Source organism: Phacochoerus africanus, chromosome 10 (genome assembly GCF_016906955.1).
Source record: "Phacochoerus africanus isolate WHEZ1 chromosome 10, ROS_Pafr_v1, whole genome shotgun sequence".
Classification (NCBI taxonomy): Eukaryota; Metazoa; Chordata; class Mammalia; order Artiodactyla; family Suidae; genus Phacochoerus; species Phacochoerus africanus.
The window spans coordinates 54137286-54161820 of NC_062553.1; the positions used below are offsets into that span (position 1 = coordinate 54137286).

Below are 24535 nucleotides of genomic sequence, written 5' to 3' on the forward strand. Positions count from 1 at the left end.
ATGTAAATGCTTTTACATAAGGTATTTTTTAAGGCTGACTTCACTTAGCATGATAATTTCTAGGTCCATCCATGTTGCTAAAAATTCCAGTATTTCGTTCTTTTTAATGACTGAGCAATATTCCATTGTGTATATGGACCTCATCTTCTTGATCCACTCCTCTGTCAATGGATATTTAGGGTGTTTCCATGTCTTGGCTATTGAAGACAGTGCTTAAATGAACATCACAGTACATGCGTCTTTGCGAGTCGTGGTTTTCTCTGGGTAGAGCCCAGGAGTGGGATTGCTGGATCAAGTGGTCATTCTATTTTTAGTTTTCTGATGAATCTCTATACTGCTTTCCATGGTGGTTGCACCAATTTACAATCCCACTAACGGTGTACTAGGGTTCCTTCTTGTCCACACCCTCTCCAGCACTTATTGTTTGTAGACTTTTTGATGATGGCCATTCTGGCTGGTGTAAGGTGATACCTCAGCGTCATTTTGATTTGCATTTCTCTAATCATGAGTGATGTTGAACATCTTTTCATGTTTCTTGGCAACCTGTATGTCTTCTTCAGAGAACTGTCTGTTTAGATCTTCTGCCCATTTTTGGATGGGGTTTTTTGTTTTTTTGGTATGGAGCTGCAGAAGTCATTTATAAATTTTGGAGATTAATCCCTTGGCAGTTGACTCACTTGCAAAGATTTTCTCCCATTCAATGGGTTGTCTTTTTGTGTTGCTTAGGGTTTCCTTTGCTGTACAGAAACTTTGAAGTTTGACTAGGTCCCATTTGTTTATGTCTGTTTTTATTGTCAATACTCTGAGAGGTGGATCTGAGAAGATGTTGCTGACATTTATGTCAGAGAGTGTTTGGCCTATGTTTTCCTCTAGGAGTTTTATAGTGTCTGGTCTTATATCTAGGTCTTTAATCCATTTGGAGTTTATTTTTGTGTATGGTATTAGGGAGTGTTCTAATATCATTCTTTTCCATGTGGCTGTCCAGTTTTCCCAGCACCACTTATTGAACAAGCTTTCCTTTCTCCATTGTATATCCTTGCCTCCTTTGTCATAGATGAGTTGGCTGTAGGTGCATGGGTTGAATTCTGGGCTTTCTATCCTATTCCACTGCTCTATATGTCTGTCCTTGTGCCAGTACCATATGGTTTTGATGATTGTTGCTTTGTAGTATAGTCTGAAGTCTGGGAGCCTGATTCCTCCAGCTCCATTTTTTCTTTTTCAGGATGTGTTTGGCTATTCTGGGTCTTCTGTGCTTCCAAGCAAACTTTAAAATATTTTGTTTGAGTTCTGTGAAGAATGTCCTCGGTAATTTGATAGGGACTGCATTGAATCTGTAGATTGCTTTAGGTAGTATAGTCTTTTTGATAATATTAACTCTTCCAATCCACGAGCATGGTGTATCTTTCCATCTATTTGTGTCATCTTTGATTTCCTTCATCAGGGTCTTATAGTTTTCAGAGTACAGGTTTTTTTTTCTCTTTAGGTAGGTACTCATAGGTATTTTATTCTTTTGGATGTGATGGTAAATGGGATTGCTTCTCTAATTTCTCCTTCTGATCCTTTGTTGTTAGTGTATAGAAATACCATTGATTTCTGTGTATTAATTTTGTATCCTGTGACTTTGCCAAATTCGTGGATGAGCTCTAACAGATTTCTGGTAGAGTCTTTAGGATTTTCTAGGTATAGTATCATGTCATCTGCAAATATGATAGTTTTACTTCTTCCTTTCCAATTTGGGTTCCTTTTATTTCTTTTTCTTCTCTGATTGCTGTGGCTAGGACTTCCAGAACTATGTTGAAGAGTAGTGGCGAGAGTGGACATCTTTGTCTTGTTCCTGATCTCAGCAGGAATTCCTTCATCTTTTCACCATTGAGAATGATGTTTGCTGTGGATTTGTCATATATGGCCTTTATCATGCTGAGGTAGGTTCCTGTTATACCCACTTTCTGATGGGTTTTTTATCAGCAATGGGAGATGTATTGTGTCAAAAGCTTTTTCTGCGTCTATTGAGAGGATCATATGGTTTTTATTCTTCAGTTTGTTAATGTGGTGTGTCATAATGATGGATTTGTGGATATTGAAGAACCCTTGCATCCCTGGGATAAATCCCACTTGATCATGATGTACAATCCTTGTGATGTATTGTTGGATGCAGTTTGCTAGTATTTTGGTGAGGATTTTTGCATCAATGTTCATCAGTGAAATTGGCCTGTAGTTTTCTTTTGTTGTGGTATTTTTGGTTTTCGTATCAAGGTAATTGTGGCCTCATAGAATGAGTTTGGAAGTGTCAATTCCTCTGCAATTTTTTGAAATAGTTTCAGAAGGAGAGGTGTTAGCTCTTCTCTAAATGTTTGATAGAATTCACCTGTGAAGCCATCTGGTCCTGGACTTTTGTTTGTTGGAAGTTTTTTAATCACAGTTTCAATTTCAGTTCTTGTGATGGGTCCATTCATCTTTTCTGTTTCATCTTGGATTAGTCTTGGAAGATTGTGCTTATCTAAGAATTTGTCCATTTCTTCTAGGTTTTCCATTTTATTGGCATATAGTTGCATATAGTAGTCTCTTATGATCCTTTGCATTTCTGTGGTGTCCATTGTTACTTCTCCTTTTTCATTTCTAATTTGATTGATTTGAGTCCTCTCTTTTTTTCTTGATAAGTCTGGCTAGGAGTTTATCAATTTTGTTGATCTGGTCAAAGAACCAGCTTTTCATTTCATTGATCTTTTCTATGGTTTTCTTCATTTCTATTTCATTGATTTCTGCTCTGATCTTGATGATTTCTTTCCTTCTGCTAAGTATAGGTTTTGTCTGTTCTTCTCTCTCGAGCTGCTTTCGATGTAAAGTTAGCGTGTTTTTATTTTTATTTTTTTTTTTTGAGCTTTTTCTTGTTTCCTGAGGTGGGCTTGTATTGCTATAAACTTTCCTCTTAGAACAGCTTTTGCTGCATCCCATAGGTTTTGGAGTGTCAAATCTCCATTGTCATTTGCTGCTAGGTATATTTTGATTTCCTCTTTGGTTTCTTCAGTGATCCATTGGTTGTTTAGTAGCATGTTGTTTAGTCTCCACGTGTTTGTGTTTTTTTCCTGTTGATTTCTAGTCATATAGTGTTGTGGTTGGAAAAGATGCTTAATATGATTTCAATTTTCTTAAAGTTACAGAGGTTGGACTTGTAGCCCAGGATGTGATCAATCTTAGAGAATGTTCCATGTGCAGTTGAGAAGAATGTGTATTCTATTGCTTTTGGATGGAACGTCCTATAAATATCTATTAAGTCCATCTGGTTTAATGCATCCTTCAGAGCCTGTGTTTCCTTATTGATTTTCTGTCTGGTTGATCTGTCCATTGCTGTAAGTGGTGTGTTGAAGTCCCCCACTCTTATTGTGTTATTGTCCATTTGACCTTTTAAGGTTGTTAGCAGTTGCCTTATATATTGTGGTGAACCTATGTTGGGTGCGTAGACATTTGAAATTGTTATATTTTCTTATTTGATTTTTCCTTTGATCATTATATAATGTCCTTCCTTGTCCCTTAAAATATTCTTCATTTTAAAGTCTATTTTTTCTGATATGAGTATTGCTACTCCAGCTTTCTTTTCATCCCCATTTGCATGAAATATTTTCTTCTATCCTCTCACTTTCAATTTTTTTTCCCCAGAAGTGAAGTGGGTCTCTTGAAGACAGCATATATATGGGTCTTGTTTTTGTATCCGTTCAGGCAGTCTATGTCTTTTTGTTGGTGTATTTAGTCCATTCACATTTAAGGTAATTATTGATATGTATGTTCTTATTGCCATTTTATTAATTGCTTTGGATTTGTTTTTGCTGCTCTTTATTCTTTCCTTCTTTTCTTGTTCTTTTCTGCCTAGAGAAGTTCCTTTAGTATTTGTTGTAAGGCTGGTTTAGAGTTGCTGAATTCTCTCAGCTTTTGCTTATCTGTAAAGGTTTTGATTTTTCTTTGAAATCTGAATGAGAGCCTTGCTGGGTATAGTGATCTTAGTTGGAGGATTTTTCCTTTTATCATGTTAAGTATATCATGCCACTCCCTCTGGCCAGCAGAGTTTCTGTTGAAAAATCTGCCAATAACCTTATTGGGTTTCCCTTGTATGTTATTTGTTTCTTTTCCCTAGCTGCTTTCAAGATTTTCTCTTTGTCTTTAATTTTGGCCAGTTTGATTAATATGTGTTTCAGTGTATTCTTCCTTGGTTTTATTTTATATGGTACTCATTGTGCATCCTGGATTTGAGTGAGTGATTCCTTCCCCATGTTAGGGAAGTTTTTGGCTATTATCTCTTGGAATATTTTTTCTGTCTCCTTCTCTCTCATTTCTCCTTCTGGCACCCATAAAATATGGATGTTGGTGCATTTAACGTTGTCCCAGAATTCTCTGAGACTCTTCATTTGTTTTCAATCTTTTTTCTCTTTTCTGTTCTGCATCCGTAATTTCCACTAATCTGTCCTCCACCTCGCTTATTCGTTTTTCTGAATTCTGTATTCTGTTGTTAGCTGCTTCTAGTGAATTTTTTATTTCAGTTATTGTATTTTGCATCTCTTCTTGTTTAAGTTTCATATCTTGTATCTCTTTGCTCAGTGTTTCCTGTAAGTTATCCATCTTTGCCTCCAGTTTATTCCCAATGTCTTGCACCATCTTTAGCATCAACACTCTAAAGTATTTTTCCTGGAGGCTGAGAATCTCCTCATCACTTAGCTGATTTTCTGGGGGTTTTCCTTTCTCCCTCATATCAGTTATACTTTGCTGGAGGCCTGATCTGGTGGCCAGGGAGTGTACATCCTGATCGGAGATGGTCAGCATCAGTGAAAGAACGGAGACAGCCTCTTTGTCCCTTCTATCAGGGTGCTGGACTGCTCAAGTTTTATTGGCATAAATTGCTAATTATATATATAGTTTTACACTACAGATTACATCACTGTTAAAAGTACATTGGGTTTTGTTTTTTGATCACATGTTACAGTAGCAATACATCATGTTCTAAAATCTTTAGTCTAACTAAATTTAGTGAGTACCATCCAAGGGCAAACAGGTGCAGCATATCATGTGGAAAAGAGGAGATCCAGAAAAAACCATGTCACTGCCAGCCAATTCCCACAAGCTGAAGAAGTCACAAACACAAAAAATCTCGTCTTCAGACTAGTGTCTATCTTCAAAGTGTCCTTGTCAGGGAGACAGTGTGAGAAAATACAAATCAACTTAGCTAGCTACTGCTAAAAGTGTCTAAAATCAAGGACAAAACTCACAGATGGATTTTTTTGGATCAAGAATAATATATGTCCAACTTCTATGAACCTCATTAAAATCCTATCTCTAAAGTTGACTATATAACTAGTTAGTAGATAAACACTATGTTTTAATTAAGTTGGTTTTAAATAGGGAAAAGTGCTTTAGAATGAAATTCTCATTATATTATTACTGTAATTTTGTTAAATCACAAATCACCACAGGAAAATAAGAATGGAAAATAAGAATATTATGTAAATAATCAGGAAAGACTGAGGGAAACTGAATAACAAATAAAACAACAGGAAAGACTAGGTCACCCGAGAAACAATCCATGTTCTCTGGCACAAACATGGAAATTGTTTTCCCAGGAAAGGCCCAATTCTTCCCCATCAACATCAACATGAGAGCTGTGTAATCTGAGGCCTGCCCTTGGATTGTACCATACAGGCAGGCCTCAGCCTGTCCTCAATTTTTCACCATACAGGCAGGCCTCAGCTCTTCACTGTATAGGCAGGCTTCAGCCTGCCCTCAGTTTTTTACCATACAGACAGACTTCTAGCCTGTCCAGAAGCCCACCTTCAGCTTGCACCATTCAGGCAGGCCCCTTTTTCTGATTAGGAGCCTGCCCTCAGTTTTGTACCATTCAGGCAAGCTCTCTTCCTTGGTTCCTTGTATCTTCTTGGCTCCCCACAGTCCTTGGTCAAATGCGTCCTATGAACAAATCTCAATACCCAGAATCATGGACAATTAAGGGTCAAATAGTCAAACCATCAAAGTTTTATGGAGGTTCCCAGCTGCCAGCCTATGCCACAGCCATGGCAAGGCCAGATCCAAGCCACATCTGCAACCTACACCACAGCTCACAGCAACACTGGATCCTTAACTCACTGAGCTAGGCCAGGGATAGAACCTGAAACCCCATGGCTCCTATTCAGATTCATTAACCACTGCACCACAATGACAATGGGAACTCTTAAATAGAGGTTATTAATAAAATCAAATAGCACTTTATCTGAGCTCTCATGTTTTGTCATCTTTATCAGTACAACTTTACTTTTATTTCAAGTTTTTACCCCGTAGAATTATTTTATTTGTTTCTGTGTATTTTTCTCATTTTTGTGTTTTGTGTTTCTTAAAGTTTTCCCTGTTGTCCCAATACCTGTGTGTTTTCTTTTTAAGTCCATACTTTGTTAAGTTGGTATGCTATTCTTATTATATGATACATTTTCATTTATGCTATAGTATTTTTCCTCAGTATTATATTTTATAGCATCTATGGCATCAGAAGACTTCTCTATTTGTGACTGATAGGGCCTCTGCCAATTACATGGTTTTAGGACACCTTCCCATCATAGCTACTTCGTGGATGAGCATCTGCAGGGACTCAGGCCTGGCTGGGCTCTCACTCCTTTGCTCTATTCTCTCACATCTGGTCCCCAAGTGAAGCTTCTCTCACCACTCACTCCTCACTTGCCTTTCATTCTGTATGCTGCATGGCTCCAAATACTGTTTTCATATTACTATCAAGAGTTATCTCTCTTGGACCTATTTTCTCTTTCTAGTCATAAATATTTAGAAATATTTTGTACTAAATAATAGGAAGAAAATCCTATTTTTTGAAATGAAGAACTAGCAGCAAGCCAAGAAGTTTCTTAAATAATATCAATTTTGGGATTTTTTTTCCCAAAATTGAAGCCCAGAAGACACGGACTATGTTCCTGGAATTTTCCACAATATTTCATTTGGCAAACTTAAGTTCTTTAATATTCTACATAAAGTTTGATAATATTTCCACCTAAAATTTCATTCATAGTGAAAATGAATTGAGGAAAGGTAATATGATACTGGGTTGAAAAGAAGAGTATTTCCTCTTAATATTTAGTATTCCAAAATTAATTTTTAATCTAGGTATAATAATCCAACAACTAGCTCTTGGATTTCCCTGGTGCCCATATAGATAACAATAAATCAATAAAGTGTAAGATTTATGAATTAAAACAATATTTGTCATCAGGGCATTTCCAACTACTACATGTACAGAACCCTGAACACTGATTAAGGAATCTAATATGGAGGAGAATATAAGGAAAACATGTTCAGCAAATTATGACAGTATCTCACTTTAATAGGAGAGAAGCTCTGTAAGGAGTGTTCACAATAGGAATGAATTTAATATGTGTCAATTCTCCAGTTATATTTCTCAGCAACCTCTTCATGTCCAAGAAATGAAGTGTGCTTTGATTTCTATTCTGTGGATTAGTGAGAGCTGTATGGGAAAAATTAAATAAAACAAAAAATAGAGTACTAAATGATGATTTTAACTGGAAACGTAAAGTGTCTGGTCAAAGAGATCAATTATCAGTTAAAAAGCCCTTTACATTTGGAAAGAGCAGACTATTTTAAAAGTAAGTTGAATGTATTTGATGAAATAAGATTTTTTTCAAAGATATTATAAATATTTAAGCCCTCTTTAGTGAGAAAAAAAATTAACATCATCTCAAATAGTAATAATACATACAAAAAAATTATACTCATATAAGCTTTAGATAATAATTTTAATATAAAATTTAACATTAAATATATAACAGCAAAACTGTCACATTTAAGTAGCCTTTATATATTTATGATTAAAAATATAATTTAAATGAAATAGTAAATAACAATATTAAATTATTTTGATATACTGGAAAATTGAATAACATATTATGTAACTACAATAACTAATCATGGAGATAAATTTGATTTTAAGCCAAGTTATAGTAACAAGCACTTTTAAATTAATTGTAGTCTGGATGACATTATTTATTTAATTTGTATAATGATTCTTATTTTTTTCCATTATACATGGTTTAGAGTGTTCTGTCAAAATTCTACTGTACAGCGTGGTGACCCAGTTACACATATATGTATACATTCTTTTGTCTCACGCAATCATGCTCTATCATAAGTGACTGGACACGGTCCCTAGTGCTACAAAGCAGAATCTCATTACTAATCCATTCCAAAGGCAATAGTCTGCATCTCTTAACCCCAAGCTCCCAGTCCATCCACCTCCCTCCCCTCCCCCTTGGCACCTATAAGTATATTCTCCAAGTCCATGATTTTCTTTTCTGTGGAAAGGTTCATTTGTGCTGTATAGTAGATTCCAGATATCAGTGTTATTGTATGGTATTTGTTTTTCTCCTCCTGACTTACTTCACTCAGCATGAGTGTCTCTAGTTCCACCCATGTTGCTGAAAATGGCATTATTTTATTCTTTTTTATGGCTGAGTAGTATTCCATTATGTATATATGCCACTTTGTCCTAATCCAATCATCTGTCAATGGACATTTGGGTTGTTTCCCTGTCTTGGATATTGTGAATAGTGCTGCAATGAATGCCTTTAAAAATTGCACCAGAAAATCAAATACATTGGAATACACCCAACAAAGTTGGTAAAAGACTTATTTGCTAAGAACTATAAAACATTAATCAAGGAAATTAAAGATGTAAAGAAATGGAAAGATATTCCATGCTCCTGGGTTGGAAACATTAATATTGTAAAAATGGCTGTACTACTCAAAACAATCTACAGATTCAATGCAATCCCTATCCAGTTACCCATGACATCTTTTGCAGAACTAGAACAAAGCATCCAAAAATTCATATGGAAGCACAAAAGACCCAGAATTGCTAAAGCAATTCTCATGAACAAAAAACAAGCAAGGCATAACTCTCCCAGACTTCAGGCAATATTGCAAAGCCACATTCATCAAAATACTGTGGTAGTGTTGCCAAAATAGACATACAGGCCAATGGAACAGAATAGAGAACCCAGAAATAAACCCAGACACCTATGGTCAATTAATCTTTGACAATGAAGGCAAAAACATAAAATGGGAAAAAGACAGTAATTTCAGAAAATATTGCTGGGAAACCTGGACAGCTGCATGAAAATCAATGAAACTAGAATGTGCCCTCACACCAAGCACAAAAGTAAACCCAAAATGGCTGAAAGACTTAAATATAAGACAAGACACCATGAAATGCCTGGAAGAGAACATAGGCAAAACAATCTCTGACATCAACCTTACAAATATTTTCTCTGGCCATTCTCCCAAAGCATCAGAAATAAAAGCAAAAATAAACAAATGGGACCTAATCAAACTGACAAGCTTATGCATGGCAAAGGAAATCATAAAGAAAACAAAAAGATAATGTATGGAGTGGGAGAGAATGCTTTCAAATGATGCAACAGACAAGGGATTAATCTCTAAAATATACAAACAACTTATACAACTCAACAGCAAAAAATCCAACAACCCAATGGAAAAATGGGCAAAAGACCTGAATAGACATTTTTCCAAGGAAGATGTACAGATGGCCAACAATTGCTCAACACCCCTGATTATTAGAGAAATGCAAATCAAAACTACCAGGAGATACCATCTCACACCAGTCAGAAAGTCCATCATTAATAAGTCCACAAATAACAAATGCTGGATGGGGTGTGGAGAATAGGGAACCCTCCTGCACTGTTGGTGGGAATGGAAGCTGGTATAACCACTATGAGGTAAAGTATAGAGGTACCTTTGAAATCTATACATAGAACTACCATATGACCCAGCAATCCAACTCTTGGGCATATATCCAGACAAAACTCCTTCAAAAAGACACATGCACCCATATGTTCATTGCAGCACTATTCATAATATCCAAGACAGGGAAACAACCCAAATGTCCATTTGACAGGTGATTGGATTAGGACAAAGTGGCATATATACATAATGGAATACTACTCAGCCATAAAAAAGAATAAAATAATGCCATTTTCAGCAACATGGGTGGAACTAGAGACACTCATGCTGAGTGAAGTAAGTCAGGAGGAGAAAAACAAATACCATACAATAACACTGATATCTGGAATCTACTATACAGCACAAATGAACCTTTCCACAGAAAAGAAAATCATGGACTTGGAGAATATACTTATAGGTGCCAAGGGGGAGGGGAGGGAGGTGGATGGACTGGGAGCTTGGGGTTAAGAGATGCAGACTATTGCCTTTGGAATGGATTAGTAATGAGATTCTGCTTTGTAGCACTAGGGACCGTGTCCAGTCACTTATGATAGAGCATGATTGCGTGAGACAAAAGAATGTATACATATATGTGTAACTGGGTCACCACGCTGTATAGTAGGGAAAAAAAAAAGCTAAATAAAAAGAAAAATAGATCAACTGGGTATGTGAAAGCAAGAATTCAAATCCTATCCTGCCACTTGCTCGCCATGTGGCACAAGGTGAGTTAGTCCATCACTACTTCATTAGTGGATTCTCTCTTTAGCTGAAACCTTAGGAGCAAGTCCCTACCTCTTAGGGTTTGGGGTTTGTTTGCTTTTTTTTTTTGAGGCATCAAATAAATTACCTACATAAATGGTGTTTGTCAATCAACTTGTCTATTTAAGAATGCTGCTCATGTCTGACCTGCCCAAGACATCCATGTTCATCAGAAAGGACATTAATAAGAGCTCTGGGTATATGAGAGGTGATAGTTTCATTATGAAAGAAAAAGAAAACCTAAAATATAATTCGTCCAAATTTCAAGTTGAAATTATGATTTTCCACACTGTTCTGCATGCACTCTACACACCCACATGCCTACAATTTCCAAAGAAATATCCTATATGGTGTCTTTAAATATAAATTTCATATAATATTTATTTTAATTTTTTATTGAGAGAAAGATCCTTTAAATTCTAAAGTGCTTTAAAAATGTCGTTTCAAAGACATGATTTCATTTAATCCTATAATAACCCTTTTTTCTCTTATCCCTATATATTGTCCTCTTCCAGCTCCCCACTGGTAACAATTAATTTTTTCTCTGTTTGTGAATTGGCTTCTTTTTTGTTTTATTCACTAGTTTGTTGTATCCTTTAGGTTCTATACATAAGTGATATATTACAGTATTTGTCTTTCTCTGTATGACTTACTTCACTTAGTATTGTACGCTCCAAGTCTATCCATATTGCTGGGAATGGCAAAAATTTTGTTCCTTTGTATGACTAAGTAGTATTGTATAGCAAATATATACCACATCTTCTTTATCCATTCATCTGTTGATAGAAACTTAGACTGTGTCCATACTTTAATAATTATAAATAATGGTGATAGGAACATTGAGGTGTATGTATCTCTTCCAATTATTATTTTTGTTTTTTTTTTCAGGTATATACACAGGAGAGGAATTGCTATTTCATATGGTAGTTCTGATATTTATCTCTTCTAGAACACTCTTCTTAAAAATGCCTTATCGCTTGTTGTCCTCCTTAAGTTTGTTGTTCAAAAAATCATCTTTCATGAATTTTTGTTGATGTTACTATTTAAATTTGAACTTCCTGCCCATAAAATTCCTTTTTTTTAAATATTTTTCTTCCTAGCAGTGTCATGTGCAACACTACTGACTTTTAGCAGAATCTGGATGCCAAGAGGGCAGGGGTATTGAATGTTTGGTTCACTGCACAGCTAACAGTGACTAATTACAAAATATGTTAAACACTAATGAATAGTTGTTTTATGACTATCTAGTTTGATGTCTACAATGACTTGAGAGAGAGGCAGGACATATATTATTATTCCAATTTACAAATTGAGATGTGAAGTGACTTTTGGTTAATGATCATTATATGTTCCAAATAACCACTATTAATATATTCAACAAATTATAATTAAGCAATTAATCTCTTTGGTAAATGAGATATGATGCAAGAAGACTTTTTCACTGTTTTCTTTAAAGTTAAAATAATTTAGAAATGAAACAAGAATTGCACAGGTTTTTAAGAAATTTAAGTAAGAGTGAAAGGGAAAAAAAGAAAAGCATTTGGAATGAAAGAAAGAGGAGATTTTTCAATAGGTAAGTGTTGAAGGAGAGCTAAAACCCATGAGGACTATAATATCTCCAGATAGATATGAGTTGTGACTAATACCTTCAACACTAAGTAGGCCAAACATTATTTTTTTATGGACATACTATGTCACAACATAGATGCCATACATTATAATGTATGAACTTTTTTTTTTCTTTTTAAGGCAACACCTGTGCCATATGGAGGTTCTTAGGCTATGGGTCAAATCAGAGCTGCAGCTGCGGGCCTACTCCATAGTCACAGAAATGCTGGATCTAAACTGCATCTGTGACCTACACTACAGCTTGTGGCAATGCCAAATCCTTAACCCTCTGATTGAGGCCAAGGATCAAACACACATCCTCATACTTTATATGGTTCTTAACCCACTGATCCACAACAGGAGCTCCATATAATATATAAACTCTTTAAATCCCCCAAATTATCTAACACTCCACATGTAAGCTACTCTAAATCATAGCTATATTGTGAAATGATCTTGTAACTAAAGGCGGGTATGGTTGCAAGACTTGCCTGACCTTCTCAGCACAAGTCCTCAGCTGTCTTTGGCAGAAAGAGTCTGGGGTCTGCTTACTTTTTTATCTTAATGTGGCATTTCTTATAGTTACTACTAATTCCATTTTGTTCCAAAGAATAAATAGTTAGAAATCAATATTTCCAATGAGTTTCTGATTTTCAGACCTGTCAGAATTAACCTATGAAGGGTTAATCTTAGCCTCCCTGAAGGTCCCCAAATAGGAGGATTTATTCCTGAACAACTAACATGGGGGCTTTATCCCTGAAGACTTTATCAAGAAATCACCTAAGGGACATCATTAGAATTTCTTTGGAGGTATTTATGAAACTCACAACTTAATAAATGGGATCTTAATTTATGAGTTAATCAATAGATGCACATAGTGTCTTTTAGTAAATGCAAAACACATAGTACCAATTTTGATATTGTGGGTAATTCTAGCTCTGAAAACACTGCAAGACATATGACCTAGCTATTTAATGGGTACCTAGGTTTGTGAAATTTACAAAATTCACAAATTTTATATTCATTATATATACAAAACTACATGTGTGTATATATGCACCTATATTTAAAATATAACATATGTTATTATTGCTATGTATCTGGGGAAAAAAGAATGGGGTCTTCTAAAGGGTCAATAGTGTGAATGTAGAGGATGAGACAAAAAGTGGTCAGAGCAATTACTTGCTTTTATTGAGAAAACAATTGCAGGTCGTAGCTTCCCTCAAATTGAAATTTCTATTTAAGAAGGTAATTCATAAGTTTGTAAGATTTTAAGAAAAAAGGGCTCCCAATACTTTTCAAGTTTCATTGTAAACTCCTTTGAAATTCCTTTCAATTGAGGGGGTAACTTTCTTCTCTTCCTCTTTGCTCTCTTCTTTTTCTCCTTCTCCTTCCTCGTGTAGGAAAACGGAATCTTAAGGTATACAAGAAGTCAAAGGGGTGATATTTGGTTATGGGAAGGAGTGGGAATAAGAGTAGGAAATCAGGGATGACCTTTTTCTGGAATGCATACAGAGATGAAAGGGGGTGCCAACTATGATAAAAATAATTGAGGCACAGGTTTTCCAAAAACTATAGAGGGAATGATTTTGAAGAACACTTCAGATTTCTCTCCATATTTCAGACACTTCAGATTTATCCCTACACACTCATCTTAGTAGGGAAAATGGAGATTGCTGAGGTTATGAAAAAGATCATTGTAGCTGTCTGGCTGTCAAAACAAAACATCTTCTTCTTCTGTATGTGATTCACATATGTGTCTCCTCTCAGTAGAACATGGATATGGGTCATGGCTTTGGAAAAAGAAGGAGTGAACAAGTTATTTCAGTGTTCTGCTGTACCTGGGTGACTTAATTCAAAGTAAAGGGACAGAAAAGCATGTCTGAGTCACATTCTCAAATCCAATTTTACCTGTAATAATGTAAGTAATATTAATATCTGACTCCTGTGTGTAGTCTTCAACAAATTAAGAGCCCAAAAAGAGAATGATTTAGTGGCTCATTTAACCTCCAACAATAGTGAATCCAGGCATAGCTCAACATTTAAAAAAATGAGTAATTATTAATACTGCTACAACATCCACTGTGATATTTATTGAGTAACTCCTGTGTGCCACTCTGGCCTGAGTCAGGAACATTGCATAAGACAAAATTCTACTGAGATGTTTTAACCAACGTGAATTTAATGAAAAGCCAGAATACAGGCACTGGTAAATTGGTCAAAGAAGTTGAAGCACTCGGAGGCTAACTGCAGAAGGGAATTTCCATCCTAGTCCCAAAGCAAGCCAGGCAGAGGCTACTGTTAGGAATCCAATGAGAGACAGAATGAGGAAAAATGTCACTGGCCACTTTCTTCTCAACACACACCTCAGCAGGAGTTTTCATTGTAAGTCTGCAGGCACACCAGCCACTTCATTGTGAAACTGGGAGAAAATGAAAAAAAAAATTGAGCTACTTTTTCCTTCTTCTCACCTCTGCTGAGCTTCTGGTTTCTTCCATTTGCCAAACTCAGATGGAAAGTAGACCAAAGAGCTCTACTGATGGACTCTAAGCATTAAACTCCAGGTGGAAAAAGAAGAGAAGAAAAGACAACAGGGGAGTTCCTGTCATAGCTCATTGGTTAATGAATCCGACTAGGAAAAATGAGGTTGTAGGTTTGATCCCTGGCCTCACTCAGTGGATTAAGGATCTGGTGTTGTCATGAGCTGTAGTGTAGGTCACAGATGCAGCTCAGATCCAGTGTTGCTGTGGCTCTGGTGTAAGCTGGTAGCTGCAGCTCTGATTAGACCCCTAGCCTGGGAACCTCCATATGTAGCAGGTCTGGGTAGGGAAGGCTGACAAAGAAAACTCACCAGTGAAGACTCACATCATCTGCATTTCCACAATATTCCATTTGCTATGAGTTATTATCCTATTAAAAAATAAAGAACTGGACTCGGGATCAGGAAATAACAAATCCAAAGTAAAAAAAAAAAAAAATTGATTCTCCAATGTTTTTCCAGACAAGAAAACTTACTCCATATACCATGCAATATTCTATCTTGCATATCGTAAACAAGAGAACTTAATATTTCCCCATGTTGCCTTGAAATATCAAGATATTTAGACATAAGTTAAAATAGATAATAAATCCCATTGCTTCATCATTTCAGGAGATTGCATTCCCTGATGACACTGGGAAGTAGCAAATACTTATGTCCCCAATGAGCTTAAGCTTTTAAAAACAATAAAGCATTTGTTGTTGTTTATAGTCTGACTTTCTGCTAGAAATAATTGAACCATAGTGAGCTGGTCCTCTTTGTCAAATCTGTTTACACTCTTTAGGTTCATCATATCTGTTCTCACTGGGAAATCACTCTTATTTCACAGATAGGATTAGGCTGGTTTTTTTGTTGTGTTTTTCACAGAGCCTGTCTTTTATCGATCTCTGTCCATATTGTCCATCTGCTCATCCATTCATCAGCCCACATATATATCTGTATATCTCCACAGAAGGTGAAAGGAGGGCTCTCATGTAAAAATCCAAAATGCAATTCAATGAACACCAGTGTGCTGGTTAGTCAAGTGTTGCTAGGGCCAGGCTAAGAAAGCAGGTGGTGTGGAGCTTGAGCCAGACCCACACCAGAACCCCATGCCACTACTGGAGTCTCCTCCTGGTGTGGTTAGGGCAGGCATGAGCCAAAGCTGGACTTCAGTGAGGGACTGCAGATTTCAGGTTCTTCTTCTGCGTTTCTAGTCATCTCTGAGGCTCAGGTCTCACTTCTGTAAAAGGCCACCTTCACCTTCATGCAGGATTACAGAAAGAGGGACAGGCTCCATGTACAAGGCTTTCCTCGTGCAGGCAGAGGTCCTATCATTAGCCACGCACAAGGCATAAAGTTCAGGGGCCCCAGAAACCTCAAGGCCCTGTGGTGGCCCTCCAAGTTGGTGCTGAGGCATTCCTTGAGCATTTTGTGGAAACTGCGGGCTCTTGCCAGGTCCAAGGATCAGTTCGGCATCTGGTGGGGTTTGCCTGGCTCCCAGCAGTGGAGTAGGGGGTGCCTACCTGTCCTGGGGGCTGGAAACTCTCCTTGGCCAGCTTGGAGTGGCCAGGGGTGCCGAGGGGGTTTACATAAAGCTGGTCACCTGACTGTGGGGAGCAGGCTATGCCCAGACACTGGCCCCTCTCAAGTGATACCTGAGCACTGGCACTCACTCAGGCCACCTGGGCTGGACCCTGGTCTTGGTGATGCCCAGTTCCTGGATGAAAGAGGTCCTCACTCTGGCCAGGTGGGTCTGATTCCCAGTGGGTATGGTGGCAGCACCCCTAGGCCACACTCATGATGACCTCCCCTCCCATGGGAGCAGGGACTCAGGCCCTCCTGCAAGTTCCCCTCTGAGGGTCAGCCCCTGCCTATTCAGCTGTGGTTACACACCAGGTTCATCTAACTGGACAGGAGTTTGGAAGGGTGGGCAAACCAACACACCCCTCTGGAGCAGTGACAGGCTGGCTGGCCCCAGTTCCCAGGGCTGGAAAACTGCCCCTGTCCCCACCCCACACACCCCACTCTATGTAGCCTTGAGAATCAGCCACCACACCTCCACCTTCCCCTTGTTTCCTAGGCCATGGGAAGTATTTTTTCTCTTGGCAGAACAGTAAGAAAAGTTCTAGCACAAAGGGGAAGGCCCAAGAGCACAGACATCAGACCTGTCTGGGGACTCTGACAGTGGGACTGCAGGCTGCAAGGCTGCAAAGGGCTCCATGCAGGCTTTGTGAAAGAGGCCCACGGCTCCTGTGGGCACCCTGCTGGCCCCAGGCAGGGGATGGTCTCCTTTCTCAGTGCCAGCCCCAACAGTTTTCCTATACAAACCACTCCCCACTTGCCCTATGTACAGACCAGGTAGGATCAAATGCTATTGCTCCATAGCTGCTTGTCCCCAGGAAGACCTTGCCCAGGGGTCTGTGTAGCCACAGTTGATTAGAGGTCATCATGGGCTGGACCATCTCCACTTTCCTACTCCAGGCTTTGCCTGGAACACAGGCAGTGAGGTCTCAGGAGCAAGCTGGCACTGGCTGCACTTCACCTGGCCTGAAGCAAATTAAGAGGCAGGATGACCCCACAGTAGGGTTATCCCAAAGGATCTCTGGTATACCACCCCCAACTGGGAGTTAAGGCAAAGGGAAAAGAGGAGGAAGGAGGGAAAAAGACAGAAAAATGGGGTCATTTCTTTTGGTCAGCAAAGTTCACGTCCTAGAACAAGGGGATGGTTCCACCACTAAAGAAACAGGCAATGGGATTGAAAATGATACACAGAAATTCTGCTAGGACAACACAAAGTGTCCCCAAGAGAATGCAGCATGGTTTCTAGTCTCTTTAAATGGACAACTGGAATGAGAGAATGCAACCTACAGCTCTGGGTTCCTTTCAGCCCAGACTATTCTTCCTTCTTAAAGGCTCAAGATTATGACAGGGGAGAACTCAGTACAGTCTGAGAAATCCAGCATTTTGTAAGCATGTTTGGAGGTTCCCAGAGCCTACATATGACTAGAGTAGCCTAGGCCACCCATCTGCCAGCCCTGAGCTATGGCTCCGACTTGTCCCAACTCTATGTCATAGCCAGGATGCAAACATCAGACACTGATCTCTAAGTCCAACCTCTGCACACTGGAGTTGTCTGGCCTGTGGGGTCAGACCATGTAAACAGCCTGCCTACTGCCAGGCAACTGGAAACAGGCATGAATAAAGAGGTGCACAGAGCAAGACACATCGAGTCACTCTTTAGAAACCAGGTCTGGGATCTGGACATGGTCTTGAGACCTGCCTGAACCTTATGAGGTTGTGCTTTCTTATTTTGCTCCCTCAACTTTCAAACTAGAGAAATGCCCTCCCATTCCCAACCAAGTCTCGATTTACCCCAAATAGCTGCCCACCACACCACTGGAGCTCTGAGGCCACTTGGGCACAGTGTTTACTAGTAAAGCTGAGTGCTAGTTTATGGACAAACATGTCTGCAGTTGTCCCACAGTTAGTAAGCACAAGACCATGAAGGGAGTGGTCCTGCCCACCCAACCCAGGAAAATAATGGGTCGTGGAGGCAGGAGCCACATCCAGAGGGCCTGTGAGGGCTCTTCTTCCCACACCAGCACCTCATGTGTCCCCCACATCTGGCCTGTGAGGTGGGGCTCTGGACTGCCCAACCCCAGCCACTCAGCAGCCTCCCTGTCCTGGGCCAGTGATCCCAGCCATTCATCTGGCTCCAGAAGGTAACATTGTCCCTGTTTCAGTTCTTCAGGAGAGTCAGAGTTTGGTCAGGAAGGACTTGATGTTGCTGGGTCCCACTGAGCCCAGGATCCATACTGCCCAGTATGGGCAGATCCATACTGGGCAATGTAGGAGAAGTGGAGGTAGTACCTCTAGGAGAGGCTGAGGTCAGGGCTTGTGCCATGCAGCCACAGCCCTCCTCTCACACAAGGCCAACATATTCTGATGAATTATCAAATATCTTTATTTAAATTATGCTATTCTTCTCAGAATACAAATATTTATAAACATACAATGGAGTAGAATCATAATGGAAAAAGAAGTAAACCTAAGGCCACCTAACAGAGCCTCAGGGTGAGGGTGACTGTAAAGAGTGCCAGGCCTGTTTGTCCCTTGAGCCACTATTGTCCACTTGCTAAAACTTCTGAGTTTTCCTTGCTCCATCATGGAGGAATTGTGCTTGGTTTTTGTCAAGGAAGGTTATTATCATAAAGTACTAAGTTAAATGATGTTCATTGCCTGCACTGCCTCATTCACCTACATTAAAAATGAATGAAGATATTATTTTGGCTCTTGATTAATGATTTAATAGACAGATTAATAAAATAATCCCAGAACCAAAATAATGCTTACTTATTATTACAATTGTGGTAATCTTATGAACTTATAAAACCACAGAATGATTATGATTTCATTGATTTAATTGACTTGTCTTGCATTTTGTCACTCTGGTTAATATCCAAAGTCCTCAAGTGCAGAGTGAGATAATGCAAAGAGGCAAGAAAGCAGAAATGGTTTATTTAAAAGTAACTTACAAAGTAATCCATGGCACAGTAGCTCTTAAGTACCAGTATAACAATGACATAGCTGGTTATGTGTTATGGAAGGAAAATGTAGATTTTTCCATGATGGTCTTCATGGTCATTTTTATCCTGCACAAATGTTGGGAGATGTACTTTATGATTTCTTATATACTGACTCAGTTGTATGGGTCATGCTATTATCACTATCAATATGAACTTTTACATGTCTTAAATTTACTTCATGTTACAGAGTTTTCTCCTTACTTTTTTTCAACAGTTAAAATGAGGTAGAGTTACAACAAAATCATTATAATGTGCATATATGTTTGTCAGTTTTTTTCTTAATTATCTCCTCCCCAACAAGGGAGCCTTTTAAACATTATTTTCCCCTAACTACTCCACTGTTTAATATTTAATATCAACAATATATGTGAATGTCTATACTGACACAAATGCACATATTTATTATGTAATATTGGCTTATCTGTTTTTACACAAAAAAAATGCTGATTTACTCTAGTACCCCATTAATCAATTTTACCCCTAATAATTTGATATAATACACAAAAGAAAGTGTATCCTGAGCTTAGTCTTAAAAGTTGAGAAATATTTGGTGATATGAGGGCCACTTGGGATAGACAAGTGTGGGGAATGGCCATGCATTGCAGAGTGAGAGACCAGATGGAAAATAAATGATCTTGAGTTTAGAGGGGCAGATAGACTCTGGTTCTGTAAGGATCTGTGCATATATCAGTCCCACTTTCTTTTACTCCATTCAGCTGTAAAAATATCTGAGCTTCAATGACTGATGCTTTAGGTACCACATCAAAAGGTATATTGAAAAACAAAGGGTCATGATTTCAAAGAGAAGCAATGTTTAAAGGGGACTGCAAGTGAATGATTTATGATAATGATACTTTCAGAAAAGATAAAGGCTTTTCAAATATGAAAAGATTTTCATTAAAGTATTTAAAATATGATTGATTTTAAATAAAGAAGCTCTATATTAATTAAGATGTTGAAAACATCATTTGCATGCTATTTCTTTATGCCATGTGTATTTACAGGTTTGAGAGGAGTATGCATCAGATGACATGGGGTGGGTAATGGAAAAAAATGACAAAAGACAAATGCATGTTTATTTCCTTTATTTTAGACCTAATTTGCAGCTAAGCAAACAATGTTAAAGGACAACTACACAGCGGTGACTGAGTTTATTCTTCTGGCACCAACAGATGTAGCAGAGTTGTAGCCCATCCTTTTTGTGGTATTTTTAGTCATCTACCTAATCACAGTAAATGCCAATATCATTATGATTTTGTTAATACAAAGTGACTCAAAACTTCATACTCCAACAAATTGTTCATTAGCCACCTCTCCTTTGTAGATCTGTTACACCACCACTGTTGCTCCTCAGATTCTGGTTTATCTCTTATCCAATAGAAAAGCCATTTCCTAAAAAAAAAAAAAAAAAAGCCATTTCCTTCCTTGACTGCATTATCCAATTCCACCTTTTCATTGCCCTGGTGATCATAGATTACTATATGCTCAAAGGGATGGCTTATGACTGATAAATGGCCATCTGCAAACCCTTGTTCTGTGGAATCAAAATGTCCCAATGTGGCTGCCTCTCTCTTGTCACTACTCCTAATATTTATGGCTTTGCAAATGGTCTAGCACAGACCATTCTGATGCACCACCTCTCCTACTGTAGACCCAATGAAATCAACTTTTACTGTGCTGATCCACCTCTCTTAGTCCTGGCCTGTTCAGATACTTATGTCAAAGAGACTGCCATGTTTGTGGTGGCTGGTTTCAACCTCACCTGTTCTCACACCATCATCCTTACCTACATTTTCATTTTCACATCCATTGTGAGTAACAGCTCTTCTGAAGTGAGGCCTGAGACTTTCTCTAGCTATGGGTGCCACCTGAAGTCTGTCACTATATATTATGGACTGCTGTTCTGTATGTATCTGAGGACTCCTTCTTAGGCATCTGTAGAACAAGGAAAAATTGTAGCTGTTTTTGAAATCTTTGTGAGTCCCACATTAAACCCTTTGATCTATAGCCTTCAGAACTGCCGTTAAAAGGCCAGTAAAGAGAGTCATTCAAGAGAAATTGTCTGATAAGGTAGACATTTTAATCACAGATATGTAATATATGTGAATTCCCTGACCAATTTGTGAGCATTTTACAAAACAAATCACTTTTTGTCACTGAGTATTATTTTGTCTTTTGTAGTAAGACTTAGAAGGGTGTGCCCAATCATTAGCTTTTGTTTTTTTTTTCAGTGCATTTAAATGAAATACCACATAGAAAATAAAAGACAAGACCAGAAAGCATTATTATTGCTCCATAAAATCAGTAAATGACAGGTAATTTTATCCACAGAACTTATATGAGTATCACTTTATGAAAGAGAGAATTACCAAATGATGCTTCAATGTTGGCAATTTGGATTTTCAGGGCTTAATAATTTACAAAAAATTTTTCCAGAAACTTGTCAACCATAGCAGGTAAAATTTTTTGATTTTTCCCCTTTATTCAAATTATATAGCAAAGAAAATTGTGAGGAGTCTCAGGTTATTGCTCTGAATAGCATCTTTACTTTTTAAGGGTTTTAATATTATTTTTTATTGATGAAAATGACAGAAATAATAGCTAACCATTCCTGGGTACTCTATGTCAGGCACACTTTAAATGTATTAGCTCATGAAATGCTCACACAAATCTTTTAGGTAGCAACCATTATTGTTTCCATTTTTCAAATGAGGAATTTTATATTTCAGTCCAGTAATTTCTCAAAGAAGATAATAAAAGATTATTGGGATCCTGATTTTGAATAAAGCATTGATATCAAGTATTTTTTCTTTTGAGTAACCTGTTTCAGTAAAACCCTATTTCAGTTAAGGCTCAAAGGTACTTAAATAGCACTTTTGTCTTCTATTTTTAATTTTTTTTTTTTCCTTTTGAGGGCTGCACCTGTGACATATGTAAGTTCCCAGGCTAGGGATTGAATCGGAACTACAGCTGCTGGTCTACACCACAGCCACAGCAATGCATAATCTGAGCCATGTCTGCGACCTACACCACAGTTGCTGGCAACACCAGATCCTTAACCCATTGAGCAAGGCCAGGGATCAATCCTGCATCATCATGGATATTAATCAGGGTTGTTGCCTCTGAGCCACAACAGGAACTCCTTAAATAGCACTTATTACTTTACCCTCCTACTAGTCCTTTCTCTTTGACACATTGGACCCTCCTGGGACACAGAGGTTTAATATTACTACCCTCTTTACAAAGACAGAACAGTTTAAATTCAGACAACTGTGTGGGAATGGAATTTGAGTCTCTAGAATCTTGTCCCAACACGAAAAATGTACACATGCACCATTTAACTTTCTCTCTCTACTGTGCAAAGATTCAGCACAATCCTTAGCACAGGAATGTAAAGTTTCACGCAAAAAGAGCTCCTCATTCTTTTTCACAAGAATCCCCTTAGTGCTGATACCCTCCACTCTTTTCTAGAACTTGCTTTGCCAATTGTTTCCTCCCTTTCCTGCACAATCGGCTTATCTTCTCATATGACTCCACCAGAGCCAGGGGATCAACACTCTCCATATCTGCCTGAGTTGCAAGATGTGGATGAGTGACTGCAGGAGCCAGATGCAGAAGAAGCAGGACACAGACCTGTGTTTCTCTGTGGCTCAAGTGGCCCAGCAGCAGTTGTCACCTTTGTTGGTGGCATCGATGATGCTCTTGCTCACATTGGATGCTTGCCTTTGCACTGAGGAAGGATGAGCCTCAACTTCCGGGGCTGCAGACACGCTGCTGCCTTCCTTGTAATATACTCCAGGCTGAGGGAAGCTGGAGGTGGTGGTGGCTGTGGTCCTGACATATGTGCTGAAATCCTGCACAAACCAGTGGAAACTGAACACTTGCACCGAGAGTGAGGCAAGCACCACTAAGAAGAGCTTGAGTTTGAAGCACCAGTGCTGGCTGCGCAAATAGTAGTCCATGGTGGTGAGCCAGATGTCCTTGCCCAAGTCCACGAAGTACACAGCCATGGTAGCTAAGCTCCAGAGGCAGCCCCATAGTGAACAGCGCCATTGCTCCCTGCCCAGGCACAGGCACATTGCTGCCAAGCCCACCCTCTCTGCCACTGATGCCAGGGAAAGCCCTGGAGCCTCCTCCTGAGCCACCGCTCCAGGCACAGCAGATTCGTGAGCAGCCACTGCCCTCTGGGCAGCAGCCGCCCCCGCCCCCCGCAACGTCTCCTCTTCCTCTGCTCCCCACCCCAAAGGCAAGCCTGGAGCCAATTCCTCCACCGACCCCCAGGGGTCTGAGTTCTGCAGCCGGGTGAAGGGCCACGACGATGCTCCTCCTCATTTTCAGGTTCGCGTCAAACTTAGCAACAATAATGCCTCCGAAGCAGAGGAGAGCCTACTTTATGTGACACCTTTCTGCACTTTCTCCTCCTCCAGTCACCTTCTTGCCTGGCCCCAATCCCCTCCCTGGCAGCTCCACTCCTGCTCCTTTGCCAGGGCCAGGTGCTGCGGTAAGCTCAGGGCGCGCTGGGAGTAGGGAGGAATGCCGCCAGGCTGCCTTTGTGGAGACAAGCTGCTCTTGGTGCCCCTACTGGCCGCCAGATCTCGCCATCCTGGCCCCAAGGGTGCCACCCTTGATGACTCCACCAAAAGCAGCAGCAGCGGCGGCCTCAGTGCTCCTCAGACCTGCACATTCCTCTCCTCTCCATACAGTATCTTTAGGTAATAGCAGTTGTCTAATGGAATCCTCATTCACAGGGTTTTGATGAAAATGCCAATCTTCCTTTTTAAGTTTTTTCTTTTAATACTCTTAATTTTTAACCAATATGCACCCATATCTTACCACTGATTTTGTGGTTTCATCTTTCATTTATTTTTGGTTATGAACTATGTCCAACATGCAGCCAAAAAGAGAAATTAATATAAAGAACACTAGCAAAACATAATTAAACATTAATGTCTTCACACAATTGTTGCAAAAACCGCAAAAACTGTGGCAATCGAAGGAGACAAACAGCACTCAGAGATATGGAAAAACAAGGTTTATTCAGCACAGGTATAGGCTCAGAGGAGTCACCTCCAGAGTCTGAGCACTAGGTCTTTGTTCTCAGTAACTTTTATACACTACAAGGTCTTGATTTTCACATGTAAGCATCCCAGACCTCCCCCCATCCCCAAGCAGACAGTGTTCCTCCCTAAGAAACTGAGCAAGCAAGGTTACAGAAGTGGAACTGATAAGCAATGTTGGGTACATGATTAGCAGGGCTGCTGGCTTGGAC

At 39.1% G+C, this 24535-nt stretch overlaps 1 pseudogene; it reads left to right on the forward strand.

Moving 5' to 3' along the window:
- The first annotated feature begins 20383 nt into the window (after window positions 1-20383).
- Window positions 20384-22862, forward strand: LOC125137423 (olfactory receptor 1030-like; annotated as a pseudogene).
- The last annotated feature ends 1673 nt before the right edge of the window (window positions 22863-24535 follow it).